At 40.5% G+C, this 16537-nt stretch overlaps 1 long non-coding RNA gene across 1 annotated transcript; it reads right to left on the reverse strand.

The window, feature by feature from the left end:
- Window positions 1-527: 527 nt before the first annotated feature.
- On the reverse strand, window positions 528-860 carry LOC113058980 (uncharacterized). The gene is made up of 2 exons (XR_003278042.1): window positions 718-860; window positions 528-587 (listed from the first exon to the last, which is right to left on the reverse strand). It is a non-coding gene; the product is annotated as an uncharacterized LOC113058980 (long non-coding RNA).
- Between the last annotated feature and the right edge of the window lie 15677 nt (window positions 861-16537).

Consider the following 16537-nt stretch of genomic DNA (forward strand, 5'->3'; position numbering starts at 1 on the left):
GGGAGGGTTATGAATTTCTCACAGGTCAGGAAATTGGTCAGGGAGGATGCGTCTTGTGACTCCCTGGCCGAGTACTTCCACTCAAAGGGATGTAGAGTCAGTTGGGCATTGCAATTTGTGATGGGTGTAATAGACTGTACAGGGGTGAGATAGTCATACCATTCCTCCAGTGGTGCAAGCAAGGAGTCCAAAATCCTTGCTCTCGCAGAGGAGGACATGGCTGAGGTGTCCAACCACCTCAGACAACATCAGAGGGTCCCTGCAAAGAGCAAGATGGACTTCAGGAGCTTCTGCATCGCCACAATGATGTGGGTTCATCACCTTGGTCCTGCCAGCATTAAAGAGTTCAAGGTGAGCTCAAAGCTGACACATTTTAGACTCATTCAAAAGACAAATATAATAACATAATATAATAGGATATAACATAATATAATTTTATATTCTATTATATATACAGTCTTCTGAGGTTGAAGAATACCGTACATGTCAGAACCTTATTGTTTCTGTTTGAATGTTTTCACAGGTCCAGGAGTGGAACGACAGAGTGCCAGAGGCAGACGGAGTCACTGTAACGCTGTCCAAAGGAGCTATTGAGTTAAGCAGAAAAGAAGAACATGTAAGATGATCACACTGCACAACACACCTCAGTTCATTAACAGCTTTGTGACAGCAAACACTTAAAATGCGTGTAAATCTTTGTAGTGGTTGGACTGCTACTTTGTTCATATCCGGCCAGAATATTTAAAGGCCCAAGCTCCAGATAGAGACGACAAGGACCGGTTCTTCCTCGGGGCTTCAGGTGTCCCTCTTAGCAACCCAACAGCCGATGTGCAAAGGCTACGACAAAAGCAAGTATTGTAATGTTTCACGCAGATATGGTTGGGTTTCACAACAGGCCATAGACAGATATTATGTCGGCAGGTATGTCATGAGGCTCCAGGAGAGAGGTGTGCTGCCACCAGAGCCACAGGGGGGTCTGACGGTTGATGCCCCCAGCTCATCTACGGAAGGGGAGGCACCACACATGCTGGAGAAGTACAGAATGTTTATATACATTTTTTCACACTAACTGTACTTCCAAGCTTGGTCTTTGTAATAAGATTTCATGAAAAATGAGACTCCTGCAAATATTTTTCTGGGACTATGTCTAGACCTCAAATATAGACCCTCAAATATAAAAAAATGTATTTCCCAATAATATTGAAGGCTTCTACAAACTACTTAGTCATTAAACATACCAATGCATCGTTTTTTTTTTTTTCAGTTATAAAACACTAGACAGAAACTTAGACATCATATAAGAGATTTATTTGAGCACTAGAAAATAAAAAAAAGATTTAACTTTGTTTGCCAGTTACAGACAATCCTGATATTGCTAGTAATGCAGCATTTACAATGAATTACGATGCAAATAAGTGCAGATGTGCTGATGGCCACTTATACAAATAGTAATAACACAAATGCGCCATAAAGTAAATAATCCACTCTCTCTAAATATAGCCGTGAACATGCAGTAATAGCGAGCTGATTTGGGCTGATTTGCATTGAAACAGATGGTAATCATGCAGATACATTCACATTCAACATAAAACACACTCACATAAAAAAAAAAAAAAAAAAACGTTGAAAAATAAAACAAACAAAGAAAAAGGCGATCGCTATAAATTCATCAGCTGACAGGTGCATCAGAGCGCGTCACAAGGGAGTGCCAAAATTCAAATATACACTATCTTTCACCTATCTTTTATTCATTTTTTTTTTCTGGTGGATCATCTCATTCTGTTTGTGACACTGTACATTGCAAAACCATGCCTTTTTTTTACTACCAAGACACAGTTTCTTAGCATGAGTTATTCCATAACGGACACAAACAGTTCAGTCCCTGAAGAACTGAAACGTAAACAAAGTCAAGTCAAGTCAAGTCACCTTTATTTATATAGCGCTTTAAACAAAATACATTGCGTCAAAGCAACTGAACAACATTCATTAGTGTTACGGACCTGCAGGCTCCTCCTCGTTTTGCCTTTGCATCTCCCCTACAGGTGAGCAGAGCACAGGTGGGGCGTGTTGCCTAATAATTGCTTCCAGGACTGTGGGGTTGCTTCTAGTATCCTGGATGTTTAAAAGCTCTCCAGACCGGGTTGAAGGGGGGCCGCCGCTTCTCCTTCTCTCCCGCATCATTTTGCTGATTTTGTTTCCTTTTACATGACTCTTCATATACCCTGATTGCATACGTTTTCAGTTCTCTAGTTTAACACTTATACTGACTTTATTTACTTTATGCTGCTCATTCTTTATCATTAATAAATATATTTTCTTTAAAGCAAATATCCGCGTGGTCTTCCCTCTCTGTTGCGTAGCCCGGCACAGGCTGCACGTAACAGATTGGTGGCTCGTCAAGGGATGTGAACGATCGGGATCAAATGACAAAAAGATTTGGGGGGCTCGTCAAAATATGGATCCAAAAAGAAGTCGGTAAATATATCACTTTTTATGCGTATAACTAGGTTTAAGAAAAAAAAGAGAGCCTAGGTGTTAAGCTTTAAATGTATTGAGACCGTTTCGTTTAAGTGCGTTTGATTTGGAAAGAGCTTTGATAGTTCATTGAATTGAAAGTTTGTTTTGATTCATTGGGAAGACGCATGTGTATTATTTTGAAAATTAATTGCGTTTGGAATAATTTATTTATTTTTCGTTGTTGGTGCGTGAGAGGAGGAGAACATTTAGTTAATTTGTGCCTGGGCTGTTTTTTGAAGTGAGCCAGGTTGAAGTACTTATCGGAGCTTTAAGAGTGCCCGTTAGTTTTAATGTTTATTTTGTTTTTTATTTTAGTTTATTTTTGTGCTATCCTGGGCAGAGGGCACCGTCATGGAAGCCTGCTGTAACGGCATTTTGTCTGAGGAGTTAAGGCTCCACTGATATTGTGTAGTAAAAATCTCTGTCCTTGGGAAATGCATGAAGAGGATCGTTGTTTTTCTTATTTCTTTTTATAGGGCAGCTCCGTTTTGTCTCGTCTGATGTGAAGTGTTGTGGCCACACTTGCATTTGAAAGGTGAGCTCGTTTTTCTTTAGTAGCCTATCTGCAAGAATTGTATGTTGTAGAATTTGTTTCACTTGTATGGCTAGTTTGGAGGATTTTTTTGTAGCTCCATCCGTGGAGGTTTTGAATGATTTGAAAAAGGATCAGTTGCGTCAGGTTTGTGACCATTATAACTTTGACTTAGGTTGACCCAGAACCGCTAAATTAGCCCAGATTAGAGTGTCAGTTCAGGCTGAACTGGTTGTTAGGAATATTCTTTCGTCACCTGTATCTCTAATTATGGATGAGTTAGAGTTAGGAGAAACATCAACACCAATTATGACAGTTTTCTAAAGTGTCACTTACGTTTGAGCAACAAAAAGTATTGATAGAAATGCAACAGAAAGAGAGAGAAGCTCAACGTGAGGCAGAACGTAGAGAGAGAGAAGCTCAACGTGAGGCAGAGTGTCAAGTAGAGATGGAAAGAATAAAAAGTGAACGTGATGTGGCTGTAGAAAGGCTGAAACTGAGCGCTGAAGGTAGGCTTCCAGTTGATGGGGATGAGGGTACTGCTCCTAGGGGGTCTGTGCGTTCCCCTGATATATCTAGCATGGTTAGGTTGCTGCCAAAGTTTAATGAGAGAGATCCAGATATTTTCTTTTCTTTATTTGAGAGTGTGGCTGATGACCGTGGCTGGTCTGACTCTGAAAGAATGTTGTTACTCCAAAGTGTTCTGGTAGGTAGAGCACAAGAAGCATTTATTGCTTTGCCTGTACCAGACAGAAAAAAGTATGTCAAAGTAAAAGAGGCAGTGCTTAAAATTTAAGAATTAGTTCCTGAAGCTTGTCGTTTGCGGTTTCGCCGCTGGAGGAAGGGAGATAAACAGACGTATACAGAGGTAGCGAGGGAATTGTACAGCCATTTTAATCGTTGGTGCTCTGCAGTAGGAGTCACTACTTTTGAAGAATTGTCTAATCTGATTGTTTTAGACCAGTTCAGAAATATCCTTCCTGAGCGTGTCGCTACCCATGTATTTGAGCATAAGATGAAAACCGCAGCGGAAGCCGCAGTTATGGCTGATGATTTTGCTTTGACACACAAGTATAGTTTAAAAGAAAACAATACAGGTAAGGTTTATCAGGAACAACGTTTTGGACATTTCAATAGAGCTTTGGGGTCTTCTTCTTTAGGTTCATTTGAGTCACCAACTCGGAGTAGAATAGATTCACACTCTAATCAGTCACACAAAGGTGCTGTGAGTTTTCGCAGAGATTCTAGGTTTTCTGCATTTACACCTGCCAGTCAGGCTAAGAATGATGTGTGTCGATACTGCTTGGAAAAGGGGCATTGGAAGAAAGACTGTCCTGTTTTAAAGGGGAAAAGTCAGAGAAAGGGTACTGAGGTTGTTAGGGGAGTCACACTTGCTGTATCTGAATCTGTTAGACCTGCTAAAGTTTTGATGGGTGAGACTGAGGTTGAACTTAAGGGCGTTGTGACGTCATTTCAGCTATCAGGCCTGAGCTCTGTTGGGGCTAGTGAGAGAAACGGTGGAGCTGATTCAGTTGTGACTGGTGGAAGTGATTACTTTCCTTTTGTTACAGATGGTTTAGTTTCACTGGTGGGTAGTTCCAACCGAGTGCCAGTTAAGATACTTAGGGACACAGGAGCATCTGAGTCTTTTATCTTGGAGTCTTTATTGCCTTTTTCTGCAGACTCGAGTACTGGGAACAATGTTTTAGTCCGGGGGATTGGGTTGCAGGTTGTCTCTGTTCCATTGCACAGGATTAATCTGCAGTCTGATTTGGTACAAGGGGAAGTAAAAAATAGCAGTTCCCCCTTCCTTACCTAAAAGAACATGGACGCCCTCTATAGGTAACAATTTGGCTGGAGAACGTGTCTGGCGTGATCTACCGCCCCCTGTAATTGTTGGCTGCAATAGAAGGAACATTGTTAACAGTGTCGTTTGTGGTCAGAATTTGACTGTCTTTACAGCTTGTGCCGTGACACGGGCCATGAGCCGTGCCACTTATGATGATGATGTTTCTCCGAGTAGAGAGTTTAAGTCTGCTGTTGTGCCTAATCTACCACCATCTCTCTCTCATAGTGATGTTGTGGCAGCTCAAAAGGTGGATGCAACATTAAAAGATCTGTTCGTTGGGGTGTTACCACCTGAGGAGTTGCGAAATGCAGCGAGGGGTTATTTTATTCAGGATGGGTTGTTGATCCGGAAGTGGTCTTCTCACACTGAAGAAGGGGTCGAGGATCCAGTGTTTCAAGTGATAGTGCCATTTAAGTTTAGAGACTTGGTCCTACAGACAGCTCATGGGGATGTAGCTGGGCACTTGGGGGTAAGAAAGACCTATGACCGTCTTATGAAGTACTTCTATTGGCCTCGCCTAAAGAAGGATGTGGCATCCTTCATTAATACGTGTCATGTATGCCAGTTGACAGGCAAGCCTAATCAGTTGTTAAAGCCAGCTCCACTTTACCATATTCCAGCTATAGGAAAACCATTCGAACATTTGTTAATTGATTGTGTGGGACCATTGCCTTCCTCTAAGTCAGGGTGTGTTTACCTACTGACTGTGATGTGTCAGTCTACCCGATACCCAGCTGCCTATGCTTTGCGTACGATCACAACTAGGTCTGTGGTGAAAGCCCTTTCACAGTTTATTTCCATCTTCGGTATCCCTCAAACTATACAGAGTGATAAAGGCTCTAATTTTACATCACGCATGTTCAGAGAGGTGCTCGAGCAGTTGCGTGTGAAACATCAGCTTAGTAGTGCATATCACGCCCAGAGCCAAGGTGCTCTGGAGCGTTTTCATCAGACACTGAAGTCGCTTCTCAGGGGGTATTGTGTTGAGCTTAACAGAGACTGGGAAGAGGGGCTCCCATGGCTAATGTTGGCTGCACGAGAGGTTACCCAGGAGAGCACTGGTTTCTCACCTAATGATCTGGTCTTTGGCCATAGTTCGTGGGCTTTTAGCAGTCTTACAGGGGGAACTGAAGTGTCCTGAGTCTCATGTTAATTTGTTGGACTACGTAAATGGTTTTCATCGTAGGCTCTTTTTAGCCTGTGAGATGGCGAATGACAACCTAACTAAAGCCCAACAGAAAATGAAGAGTTGGTATGACCGTCGAGCTGAGCCGAGGGTGTTCAGTCCTGGTGATCAGGTGTTGTCATTATTGCCGATAGCAAATTATCCTTTCCTTGCAAAATACACCGGTCCTTTATAGGGTTGTTCAACAGGTGTCAGACCTGAATTATTTACTTTCTACACCAAATCGCAGGCGTTCTACTCTGCTCTGTCACATAAATCTGTTGAAGTCCTATTATGACAGGTTTTCAGTCTCTGGGGCAGCAGAGTCTGGTGAGCGGGTTATGCCTGTTTCTTTAGCCACAGTTGTTGAGGCTCATAGGGCCCTTGGGACTCCCTACATGGTGGCAGCAAGTAGTGGGGAGGATGTGGTAGGTCCTGATGACTGTGTGCTGAAACCTCGTTTGAGGAACTCTGAGAAACTGGCAGAGTTAAATGCTTTGTTTGGACATTTGCCAGAGGAGCGTGCATCAGAACTGTCATCTTTGTTGTCTGATTTTCCTTCTTTATTCTCAGATACGCCATCATGTACTCATTTAATTGAGCATGATATTGATGTTGGTGATGCAGAACCAATAAGACAGTGGTTCTATCAGGTGTCAAGACAAACAGCGACATCTAGAGGCAGAGGTGCAGTACCTTTTGGATAATGGGTTGGCTAAGCCTTCCTATTCGAGTGTATATTAGTCAGTAAACCTGATGGAACACATAGATTCTGTACAGATTATCGTAAACTGAATAACATCACAAAATTAGATTCTTTTCCACTCCCAAGGGTTGAAGATTGCGTTGATCGTGTAGGATCTGCAAGGTTTGTGAGTAAATTTGACTTATTGAAAGGATATTATGAAGTCCCATTGTCATTTCGAGCTCAGGAAGTTTCAGCCTTTATTACACCCTCTGGGCTATATTCTTACTCTGTTATGAGTTTTGGTTTACGAAATGCTCCAGCCACATTTAAACGACTTATGAACCGTGTTGTTTCCGGTTTGCAGGGATGCGCTGTGTACCTCGATGATGTGGTTGTGTATAGCGAGGAATGGTCTGAACATCTGGACCATATTCGGTCTCTCTTTTCTAGGTTGGTTGATGCTCGCCTCACTGTAAATTTAGCCAAGTGCGAGTTTGCCCAGGCTACAGTGGTCTACTTGGGAAAGATTGTAGGGCAGGGGCAAGTGAAGCCAGTCCATGCTAAGGTGGTGGCTATTGATAAGTTTCCTGTTCCTACCACCAAAACCGAGTTGCGGTGCTTTCTGGGCATGGTAGGGTATTGTATGGGTAGGGTATGTGTACTTAGCTGGGGGCGCTGTTCCTATGACTGTCTACTTGGATCACAATCCACTGACATTCCTCCACTCTTTAAAGAGTCCTAGTCAGCGCCTTTTGCGCTGGGCTTTATTTTTACTGCCATATAACTTGCAGATACGGCACATTCGGGGCGTGGACAATGTGATTGCTGACACCTTGTCCCGTGCTCCGGGTGGGCTGGAGTGAACGTTTTGTCTTGTCCTAGATCTCTTTCTCTCTCTCCCTGTTTTTCCACTCTTTTTCTGCCTAGTCTCCTTAAATGTAGCTTTCCAGGTACCGGGATTTGCTGGAGCTCTTGGTAAGGGAGGAGGGCGATTGGAGCTGTTGGAGAGTAGAAGGGTTTGGGGCTTGTGGACAAGAGTTCTTCTGTCCAGTCCATGTATATGGGATGTTAACATCCCTTAAACTAAAGTTAAGTGCTCACTTTGTTTATAGTGAATATTTAAAAAAAATTAAGAATATTTTGTCATTTGTTGTGTGGGGTTTTGACTGTTTTTGCAGAGGCCTTTTAGGGGCATCTGTCTTAAGGGAGGGGGTGTTACGGACCTGCCGGCTCCTCCTCGGTTTGCCTTTGCGTCTCCCCTACAGGTGAGCAGAGCACAGGTGTGGCGTTTTGCCTAATAATTGCTTCCAGGACTGTGGGATTGCTTCTAGTATCCTGGATGTTTAATTAGTTTTTCAAATTGGTGTGTTTCACCGGGCCACAAAGAAATATAGAGCTGAGTATCATCAGCATAACAGTGAAAGCTAACACCATGTTTCCTGATGATATCTCCCAAGCATAACATATAAAGCGTGAAGAGTAGCGGCCCTAGTACTGAGCCTTGAGGTACTCCATACTGCACTTGTGATCGATAGGATACATGTTCATTCACTGCTACGAACTGATGGCGGTCATATAAGTACAGTATTGTTCAAAATAATAGCAGTACAATGTGACTAACCAGAATAATCAAGGTTTTTCGTATATTTTTTTATTGCTACGTGGCAAACAAGTTACCAGTAGGTTCAGTAGATTCTCAGAAAACAAATGAGACCCAGCATTCATGATATGCACGCTCTTAAGGCTGTGCAATTGGGCAATTAGTTGAATTAGTTGAAAGGGGTGTGTTCAAAAAAATAGCAGTGTGGCATTCAATCACTGAGGTCATCAATTTTGTGAAGAAACAGGTGTGAATCAGGTGGCCCCTATTTAAGGATGAAGCCAACACTTGTTGAACATGCATTTGAAAGCTGAGGAAAATGGGTCGTTCAAGACATTGTTCAGAAGAACAGCGTACTTTGATTAAAAAGTTGATTAGAGAGGGGAAAACCTATAAAGAGGTGCAAAAAATGATAGGCTGTTCAGCTAAAATGATCTCCAGTGCCTTAAAATGGAGAGCAAAACCAGAGAGACGTGGAAGAAAACGGAAGACAACCATCAAAATGGATAGAAGAATAACCAGAATGGCAAAGGCTCAGCCAATGATCACCTCCAGGATGATCAAAGACAGTCTGGAGTTACCTGTAAGTACTGTGACAGTTAGAAGACGTCTGTGTGAAGCTAATCTATTTTCAAGAATCCCCCGCAAAGTCCCTCTGTTAAAAAAAAGGCATGTGCAGAAGAGGTTACAATTTGCCAAAGAACACATCAACTGGCCTAAAGAGAAATGGAGGAACATTTTGTGGACTGATGAGAGTAAAATTGTTCTTTTTGGGTCCAAGGGCCACAGGCAGTTTGTGAGACGACCCCCAAACTCTGAATTCAAGCCACAGTACACAGTGAAGACAGTGAAGCATGGAGGTGCAAGCATCATGATATGGGCATGCTTCTCTTACTATGGTGTTGGGCCTATTTATCGCATACCAGGGATCATGGATCAGTTTGCATATGTTAAAATACTTGAAGAGGTCATGTTGCCCTATGCTGAAGAGGACATGCCCTTGAAATGGTTGTTTCAACAAGACAATGACCCAAAACACACTAGTAAACGGGCAAAGTCTTGGTTCCAAACCAACAAAATTAATGTTATGGAGTGGCCATAACCTTAATCCAATTGAGAACTTGTGGGGTGATATCAAAAATGCTGTTTCTGAAGCAAAACCAAGAAATGTGAATGAATTGTGGAATGTTGTTAAAGAATCATGGAGTGGAATAACAGCTGAGAGGTGCCACAAGTTGGTTGACTCCATGCCACACAGATGTCAAGCAGTTTTAAAAAACTGTGGTCATACAACTAAATATTAGTTTAGTGATTCACAGGATTGCTAAATCCCAGAAAAAAAAAATGTTTGTACAAAATAGTTTTGAGTTTGTACAGTCAAAGGTAGACACTGCTATTTTTTTGAACACACCCCTTTCAACTAATTGCCCAATTGCACAGCCTTAAGAGCGTGCATATCATGAATGCTGGGTCTCATTTGTTTTCTGAGAATCTACTGAACCTACTGGTAACTTGTTTGCCACGTAGCAATAAAAAATATACTAAAAACCTTGATTATTCTGGTTAGTCACATTGTACTGCTATTATTTTGAACAATACTGTACGATTTAAACCATGCTAATGCACTTCCACTGATGCTAACAAAGTGTTCAAGTCTATGCAAAAGAATGTTGTACTCAGTTGTGTCATAAGCAGCATTAAGATCCAATAAAACTAATAGAGATACACCCACGATCAGATGATAAGAGCAGATCATTTGTAACTAAGGAGAGCAGTCTCAGTACTATGATACGGTCTAAATCCTGACTGGAAATCCTCACATATACCATTTTTCTCTAAGAAGGAATATAATTGTGAGGATACCACCTTTTCTAGTATCTTGAACAGAAAAGGGAGATTCAAGATTGGTCTATAATTAACTAGTTCTTTGGGGTCAAGTTGTGGTTTATTGAAGAGAGGCTTAATAACAGCCAGTTTGAAGGTTTTGGGGAAATATCCTAATGACAATGAGGAATTAATAATAGTCAGAAGAGGACCTATGACTTCTGGAAGCACCTCTTTTAGGAGCTTAGATGGTATAGGGTCTAACATACATGTTGTTGGTTTAGATGATTTAACAAGTTTATACAATTCTTCCTCTCCTATAGTAGAGAATGAGTGGAACTGTTCCTCAGGGGGTCTATAGTGCACTGTCTGATGTGATAATGTAGCTGACGGCTGAATGGTTGCAATTATATCTCTAATAGTATCGATTTTAGAAGTAAAGTAGTTCATAAAGTCATTACTGCTGTGGTGTTGGGAAATGTCAACACTTGTTGAGGCTTTATTTTTCGTTAATTTAGCCACTGTATTGAATAAATACCTGGGGTTATGTTTGTTTTCTTCTAAAAGAGAAGAAAAGTAATCATATCTAGCAGTTTTTAATGCTTTTCTGTAGGATATGCTACTTTCCCGCCAAGCAATACGAAATACCTCTAGTTTTGTTTTCCTCCAGCTGCGCTCCATTTTTCGGGCTGCTCTCTTTAGGGTGCGAGTATGCTCATTATACCATGGTGTCAAACTGTTTTCCTTAACCTTCCTTAAGCGTAAAGGAGCAACTGTATTTAAAGTGCTAGAAAAGAGAGAGTCCATAGTTTCTGTTACATCATCAAGTTGTTCTGAGGTTTTGGATATGCTAAGGAATTTGGATACATCAGGAAGATAACTTAAAGCAGTCTTTTGTGGTAGAAGTGATGGTTCTTCCATACTTGTAACAAGAAGTAGAATTTACAATTTTGGCTATATGAAGTTTGCACAGAACTAAATAATGATCTGAGATATCATCACTTGGCTGAATAATTTCAACACCATCAACATCAATTCCATGTGACAGTATTAAATCTAGAGTATGATTTCGACAATGAGTAGGTCCTGAAACGTGTTGTCTAACACCAATAGAGTTCAGAATGTCTATAAATGCTGATCCCAATGCATCTTTTTCATTATCGACATGGATATTAAAATCACCAACTATTAAAACTTTATCTGCAGCCAGAACTAACTCAGATGTAAAATCACCAAACTCTTTAATAAAGTCTGTATGGTGCCCTGGTGGCCTGTATACAGTAGCCATTACAAACATAACAGGGGATTTATCATTAACATTGGTTTCTCTGGATAATGTTATATGAAGCACCATTACTTCAAACGAGTTATACTTGAAGCCTGCCCTCTGAGAAATCCTGAAAACGTTGTTATAAATTGAAGCAACACCTCCTCCTTTGCCTTTTAGACGCGGCTCATGTTTATAACAGTAATCTTGGGGGGTGGACTCATTTAAAATAATGTAATCATCAGGGTTTAGCCAGGTTTCTGTCAAACAGAGTACATTTATATCAGTGATCATATTATTTGCAAAAAGTGTTTTCGTAGAAATGGATCTGATATTCAATAAGCCAATCTTTATCATTTGTTTATCAATATTGCTTCTGTTTTTTATTTGTTGAACCTCAATTAAATTGTTAACCTTAACTTGGTTTGGACGTTTTTTGTATTTTCTAGTTCGGGGAACAGACACGGTCTCTATAGTGTGATATCTAGGTGAAAGAGTCTCTATGTGCTGAGAATTAACTGACCTCTGTGACGGGAGGCAGCTAGCAGACGGTCGGTTTAGCCAGTCTGTCTGCTCCCTGACCTGGACCCCAGTTAGTCAAGTATAAACACTAAGACTATTTGCCATATTTTAGAGAGAAGAGTGGCGCCACCCCAGGAGGGATGAAGACCATCTCTTTTAAACAGGTCAGGTCTGCCCCAAAAGCTCGTCCAATTGTCTATGAAACCTATGTTATTCTGTGGGCACCACTTAGACATCCAGCCATTGAGTGATGACAATCTGCTATGCATCTCGTCACCACGGTAAGCAGGGAGGGGACCAGAGCATATTACAGTGTCTGACATCGTGCTTGCAAGTTCACACACCTCTTTAAAGTTATTTTTAGTGATCTCCAACTGGCGAAGACGAACATCATTAGCTCCGGCATGAATAACAATCTTACTGTATTTACGTTTAGCATTAGCCAGCACTTTTAAATTTGCCAAGATGTCAGGCGCTCTGGCTCCCGATAAACATTTGACTATGGTGGCTGGTGTCTCTATATTCACGTTCCGTACAATAGAATCGCCAATAACTAGAGCACTTTCATCAGGTTTCTCAGTGGGTGCATCACTGAGTGGGGAGAACCTGTTTAATGTTTTGATCGGAACAGAAGAGCGGTGTTTTGACCCACGACTACGCTGCCTCACCGTCGCCCAGTTGCCCTGCTGCAGGGGCTCTGTTTCCGGAACGAACAATGTACAGGAATCCCTGAGCTAGACGCATCCAAAGCCGTATCTAGAGCCCTAACATTCTTACTGTCCTCAATTAAAGTTTGGATGCGTGTCTCTAATTCTGAAATCTTCTCTGTCAGCCTAACTATTTCCCTGCATATCACATGGAGCTACGATTTGCTACAGAAGGCCAACAGGAAGTAGAGAAAACACTGTCCAACAGCGACACCCACAGACACTGAAATCTTCCCTTTAGTTGCCCAAAGGTTGTTTTAATGTGTGCTCTTGTCCTGGTTAGAGCTGCACTGTAACGGGTTTGGGTCAGGGAATGGCATTATGAAGTACTGCCTGCAGGCATAGCCCCTGTCACCAAGCAGGATTCCATCGTAAGCATCTGGGGAAAATGCAGTTTTGTTAGACTCTGAATTAATTTTTGTAATACAGTGAGCTTATTATTAAATTGTTCCTTAACACGTTCAAATAGTGTGCATAAATGTGACTCTCTGAAAATCCTGGCGTCATGCACATAACCAGGCAATGTGGCTTCCACATTTGTGATGTGGAACATGGAGTCACACACCACCTAAGATATTTTTAATTAGTCAACTGTATAGTTTTTTGTTTACATTACTTTTGTTATTTCATATATTAGTAGTGTGAAATAAGAATATTAATTTACCTGCACATTTACACTGTGAAATCCCTTTCGGTTCACAAAATCCCCTTCATTGGGGCCTTGATGGGGACGTGTGTGCAGTCAATGGCACCAGTCATGTTAGGGAAGCCTGATGAAAAAATACTTTAAGTCCTACTTTTTGGCATGATCATGGTTGCATGATTTTCATAAACAATTATAATGTACCTGCAATGGCAAAAAAAAAATCTGCTTCACAACCTGTGGTCTTAAGTGGCTTGGAAATACCACCAAACCCCCTAAAAACTGTTTGAGTGCCAGATAAACTTTGCGAATGGCATGACAGACAGACTTCCCGTATCACCTCTGCTCATAAAGCCGGGATCTAATCCTGTTAACATGAAATAAGCCTGCTCGCAAGCAGCTTTAAGATTGTGCACCTGTTGCTATGACAGAAAGTCCAGGATGAGCTTCGAAGAACCAAATAATCCAAGATCATTCCAAATCACCAACAATCAAATCCAGCTAAGTAAAACAAACAAACAAACAACAACAAAAAAAAAAAAATAAGAAGAAAACTGGTTGGCCAATTTTTGGAGTTTTAATGTAATGTAAGTTTAGTAGAAGCTTAGTTAACCTGAAATGAACATGAGCCAGAACAATACATTTACCAATCAGGGGCCTGTTTCACTAAGGAGGTTCAACCAACTTTGAGTTTAAACTTGAACTCTTGACTTACCCTGAGATGGGAAACTCTTGAGTTTTCGGTTACAGAACAGCTGAAATGAGTTGGTTTAATCAAACCTAAATTGACTGACTGAGTTAAGCCTGTGCACCACAACTATAAAAAGCCATTATCAATGGAGCGACGATATTATGATTCACCATGGCAACAGCTCCCGCCAAAAACCCGTCTGTATACTTCAGTGTTATAACATCACAGGTGAAAACAGGCAGAACGTTATATATAAAAAAAAATATATAAAATAATAATAATAATAATAATATTTTAAGTGCATTTTTCTTATTTTACAAATGATCTGCCAATAGAGTAAGAAAAATACGGCAGTGGCTATTTACACTAAGTAGAATTAACATACTTTCTTAGCGATAGATCCTATTTACAGTAGGCGAAGTGCAAGTATCTCTAGATGCTATTTACAGAAAACATGTACAGTGAAAATCGTGATATATTCTATTTACCATGTAAAAGTAGCAGTTCTTTGCAACAGGCTAAGTGTAAATAATAATTAGATGCTAGTTATACTTTATACTTGCAGATACATTTGCACCTCAGTATTTTTATACATTAACAGTATTCAATAATAACAGATTGTAAATTATTATATTTATTACAATTATAAATAGTTGTATCATTATTAAACACTTGTTAGGCACTTTACTTCCACTTTTAGAACATTTTGTTCATTTTTATTGAAAATAAATTCTAATGTGACGTGATGGGAAAAGTGAGAAGAAAGAGCTCGGCAAAAACCGGACTCTAACCCAATCAATCGCGCTAGTTTTCTGTGCCCAAAACATTACTGCCTACACGATTGAAGCCGTTATTCACATGTGTCGTATTTAACCTTATGTGTTGATGGAGGGCGGAGCTACAGTAGATTTGCACTTTGTAATAGTCATTCAGAATAATCTTTTTTTTCCATTTGCATTAAGATTATTTTTATTACCTCACTGGCATATAATTTTGCTTAAGTACAATGCACTTAATTTAGATCACCCCCCAGGAAACAAGACCAAGCAAAATCCATCTTTATTATTATTTTTTTTATATTTGTAGTATGGAGCAATTTTCCGGCGTGCATCAATAAAGTGTTTAAAATGGGGAGGAGACCGAAAGAAACTCTTGGTTTATCGAAGAAAACCTGCTCCTGACCAGGTTAGGTTCATAGAGTAAGTTACCATGGTAACTGACTCTGAGTATGAGTTACCTCTCTTTCAGAAATGGGCTTGACGTACCCCGCTTTCTCGGGTTTGACAAACCTCCCATTCTGAAACAAAAAGCAAGGCAAGTTTATTTATATAGCACATTTCGTACACTATGGTAATTCAAAGTGCTTTACATAAAAGAAAGTAAAATAATCGTGAAAAAAAATAACAAAAATAAAAAAAGCAATTTTAAAACTTTTAAAATGATTTAAACATTTACTTAAAATGGATTTAAAAAGTTAAAAAAACTGAAAATATAGTGCAATCAGTTCGGACATCACACAGTGCTCATTCAATAAATGCACAGCTTAACAGATGGGTTTTGAGTCTAGATTTAAATGTGACTAGTGTTTTAGCACATCTGATCTCTTCTGGAAGCTGATTCCAGCTGCGGGCAGCATAGTAACTAAAGGAGGACTCCCCTTGTTTTGTGTGAACCCTTGGTATTTCTAACTGACTCGATCCTAATGATCTGAGTGCTCTGTTAGGTTTATATTCAGTGAACATATCTACAATATATTTCGGCCCTAGGTCATTTAATGACTTATAAACGAGTAAAAGTACTTTAAAATCAATCCTAAATGTAACTGGAAGCCAGTGTAAGGACCTGAGGACTGGTGTGATATGCTCAGATCTTCTGGTTCTGGATGAGCTGCAGCTGTCTAATGCTCTTTTTGGGAAGAACCCATTACAATAGTCCACCCTGCTGGTGATAAAGGCATGAACAAGTTTCTCCAAGTCTTGACTGGAAACAAAACATCTAATTCTTGCAATGTTTTTTAAATGATAGTATGCTGATTTAGTTACTGCTTTGACATGACTACTGAAACTAAGGTCTGTCTCCAGAATCACACCAAGATTCCTGACTTGATTTTTAGTTGTTTGACCCCTAGAGTCAAGGTATGCATTCACCTTGAACACTTCATCTTTGTTTCCAAATGCAATGACTTCAGTTTTTCCTTGTTTAACTGAAGAAAGTTCTGGCACATCCAATTATTAATTTCATCAATGCATTGGCAGAGGGGGTCAATGGGGCTGTAGTCATTTGGAGATAAGGCTAGGTAAATCTGGGTATCATCATCATAGCTGTGGTAGGCAATTTGGTTCTTTTTCATTATTTGACTTAGTGGGAGCATATACAGGCTAAACAAGAGCGGTGCGAGAATTGAGCCTTGTGGGACTCCGCATGTCATGGACGTCCACTTAGACTTATGCTCTCCTAGACTCACATAATAGCCTCTCCCTTCTAAGTATGATCTGAACCATTTGAGTACCATCCCAGAAAGCCCGACCCAGT

Source organism: Carassius auratus, chromosome 40, assembly GCF_003368295.1.
Source record: "Carassius auratus strain Wakin chromosome 40, ASM336829v1, whole genome shotgun sequence".
Classification (NCBI taxonomy): domain Eukaryota; kingdom Metazoa; phylum Chordata; class Actinopteri; order Cypriniformes; family Cyprinidae; genus Carassius; species Carassius auratus.